Genomic DNA, 4,091 nt, shown 5'->3' on the forward strand with positions numbered 1-4,091 from the left:
AAAGATCTACTTGACAGTGGCCAATGCATTGCTCAAAATGCTGGTGGGGGAAAGTTTCAATTTACACCTATGTATGGAGCATAGTTTGCAGTGGATTTGAACAGACAAACATGCTCTTGACGCAAATGGGATTTCTGTGGACTACCTTGTATCCATGCGCTTGTTGCCATTTCAAAGCAATAAAGTAGTCCAATAAAATTATGTGAACCCTGCATATAAGAGAGAAGCATATGAGAGAGCTTATGGGAATTTCATTTCCCCAATGCCAAGTCAAGATTTGTAATCAAAACTCAACATAGGCCAATCAAACCTCATGTGTACCACAAACAAGTTGGGAGGCCAAAGAAATAAAGAGTGAGAGAGCCAGACGAGATCCCAAGAGGTTCAACTAGATTGAGAAGGTAAGACATAATCATACACGGTAGAAGATGTGGCCAACAAGGTCACAATGCTACTAATTGCCAAGCTGATGGGGAAAGTACTAGTAACAATGCACCAAGGAATGCAGTAAGGGTAAGACGTGGCAGAAGGTCACAACCTGCAAATAGCCAAGCTCGATGTGAAACTATCCAAACTCCAAGCTCTCATATTATAACTAGGCCACTGAGAAGGGCAAAGCTACATGTAAAGATTGTGATTTTAAAACAAATTATGTGAAATGCATGTTATTTTAATTTGTGTTGAATTCATGCTATTTGATTATTTGTGGTTGTCTATAATTGATCATTTAATGCAGCCTATTAGAGGAGGATTGAGAGATCGAGGCATAAGTCAATCTAGGGGGAGAGGCACCACTACTTAAACTGCTCAAGGAGAAATGGGGGAGAGAGACACAAGTCAATATAGGGGGCAGAAGCATCACTACTCAAATTCTCAAGGAGGAATGGGAAAAAGAGGCACAAGTCAATCTAGAGGCAGGGGCACAACTAACAATGGTGCTGGAGGAACATGAACTGCTTTCAATGTTGGGGGAGGGCTTGGAACTCCTCCAAATGTTGGTGGAGGGAGAGGCAATCCTCAAAATGCTATGAGGGGAGAGGAACTACTCAAACTAGTCAAGGGAGAGGAAGTCCAACTGTGTTTGTCTTTGCAAGAGGTTCACAGGATGACTCAATTATAACAACTACATTGTTGAATCGGTTCAGTTTTTTTGATTCATGTATTAGCAGATCTTTTGCGTCCATTCGAATCCTCAATCTCTAATTTGAATTCTCATACTTTTTCCAATTAAATTGGCCACTTCAAGCCTTTTCTTTAGCCAACTCTAGCTCACTGTACGGACATGTATTGTTGAATCGGGTCACTTTTTTTTATTCATGTTTTAGCAGATCTTTTGTGTCCATTCGAATCCTCAATCTCTAATTTGAATTCTCATACTTTTTCCAATCAAATTGGCCACTTCTAGCCTTTTATTCAGCCAACCCTAGCTCAAGGTACATATAGATACTATTGAATCGGTTCAGTTTTTTTTGATTCATGTTTTAGCGGATCTTTTGTGTCCATTTGAATCCTCAATCTCTAATTTGAATTCCAATATTTTTTCCAATCAAATTGGCCAATTCTAACCTTTTCTCTAGCCAACCCAAGCCCACGGTACAGACATGTATTGTTGAATCGGTTCAGTATTTTTGATTTCATGTTTTAGTAGATCTTTTATGTCCATTTGAATTCTCAATATCTAATTTGAATTTTCATACTTTTTCCAATCGAATTGGCAACTTCTAGCCTTTTTTTTAGCTCACGGTAGAGACAGGTATTGTTGAATTGATTCACTTCTTTTTTTGTTCATGTTTTAGCAGATCTTTTGTGTCCATTTGAATCCTCAATCTCTAATTTGAATTCTCATACTTTTTTCCATCAAATTGGCCAATTTTAGAATTTGCTCTAGCCACCCTAACTCACGGTACAGGACATGTATTGTTCAATCGATTCAGTATTTTTGATTCACGTTTTGGCAGATCTTTTATGTCCATTCGAATCCTCAATCTCTAATTTGAACTCTCATACTTTTTCGAATCAAATTGGCCACTTCTAGCCTTTGCTCTAGCCAACCCTAGCTCACGCTACAGACAAGTATTGTTGAGTCGCTTTAGTTTTTTTGATTCCTGTATTGGCAGATATTTTGTGTCCATTCGAATCCTCAATCTCTAATTTGAACTCTCATATTTTTTCCAATTAAATTGGGCACTCTTAGACTTTTATGCAGCCAACCCTAGCTCACGGTACAGACGGGTATTGTTTAATCTGTTCAATTTTTTTAATTCATTCTTTTGCAGATCTTTTGTGTCCATTCGAATCCTCAATCTCTAATGTGAACTCTCACACTTTTTCCAATCGAATTGGACACTCCTAGCTTTTTATGTAGCCAACCCTAGTTCACGGTACGGACGGATTATGTTGAATCTTTTCCATTTTTTTGATTCATATTTTGGCAGATCTTTTGTGTCTATTAGAATCCTCAATCTCTAATTTGAATTCTCATGCTTTTTCCAATCAAATTGGCCACTTCTAGCTTTTGCTCAAGCCAACCATAGCTCACGCAACAGACAAGTGTTGTTGAATCGGTTCAGTTTTTTTAATTCATGTTTTGGCAGATCTTTTGTGTTCATTCGAATCCTCAATCTCTAATGTGAACTCTCACACTTTTTTCAAACAAATTGGACACTCCTTGCCTTTTACGTAGCCAACCCTAGCAAACGGTACAGACGGTTATTGTTGAATCAGTTCAATTTTTTTGATTCATGTTTTCTCAGATTTTTTGTATCCATTCGAATCCTCAATCTCTAATTTGGACTCTCAAACTTTTTCCAATCAAATTGGACACTCATAGCCTTTTATGTAGCCAACCTAGCTCAAGATACAGACGGGTATTGTTGAATCTATTCAATTTTTTTGATTCACGTTTTGGCAGATCTTTTGTGTCCATTCGAATCCTCAATCTCCAATTTGGACTCTCAAACTTTTTCCAATCAAATTGGACACTCCTAGCCTTTTATGTAGCCAACCCTAGCTCACGGTACAGACTGGTATTGTTGAATCTGTGCAATTTTTTTGATTCATGTTTTGGCAGATCTTTTGTGTCCATTCGAATTCTCAATCTCCAATTTGCACTCTCAAACTTTTTCCAATCAAATTGGACACTCTTAGCCTTTTATGTAGCCAACCCTAGCTTTCGGTACATACGAGTATTGTTGAATCTGTGCAATTTTTTTGTTTCACGTTTTGGCAGATCTTTTATGTCCATTCGAATCCGCAATCTCTAATTTGAACTCTCATACTTTTTCGAATCAAATTGGCCACTTCTAGCCTTTGCTCTAGCCAACCCTAGCTAGCGGTACAGACATGTATTATTGAATCGGTTCAGTTTCTTTGATTCATGTTTTAGCAGATCTTTTGTGTCTAATCGAATCCTCAATTTCTAATTTGAATTCTCGTACATTTTCTAATTAAATTAGACAATCCTAGCCTTTGCTTTAGCTAACCCTAGCTCGAGGTATGAACATGTATTATTGAATCGGTTCAGTTTCCTTGATTCATGTTTTAGCGGATCTTTTGTGTCTATTCGAATCCTCAACCTCTAATTTAAATTCTCGTACTTTTTCCCATCAAATTGGACACTCGTAGCCTTTTATGTAGCCAATCCTAGCACACGGTATACACATTTATTGCTGAATTGGTTATTTTTTTTTCTCCTTGTTTTAGCAGATCTTTTGTGTCCATTTGAATCCTCAATCTCTAATTTGAATTCTCAAACTTTTTTCAATCATATTGGACAGTCCTAGCCTTTTATGTAGCCAACCCTAGCTCACGTTACTGACGGGTATTGTTGAATCGGTTCAGTTTTTTTAATTCATATTTTGGCAGATCTTTTGTGTCCATTCGAATCCTTAATCTCTAATTTGGACTCTCATACTTTTTCCAATCAAATTGGACACTCCTAGCCTTTTACGTAGCCAACCTTAGCTCACGTTACAAACGGGTATTGTTGAATATGTTCAATTTTTTTGGTTCAAATTTTGGCAGATCTTTTGTGTCCATTTGAATCCTCAATATTTAATTGGACTTCTCATTCTTTTTCCAATCAAATTAGC

The sequence above is a fragment of the Prunus persica genome, chromosome G8 (genome assembly GCF_000346465.2).
Source record: "Prunus persica cultivar Lovell chromosome G8, Prunus_persica_NCBIv2, whole genome shotgun sequence".
Lineage (NCBI taxonomy): Eukaryota > Viridiplantae > Streptophyta > Magnoliopsida > Rosales > Rosaceae > Prunus > Prunus persica.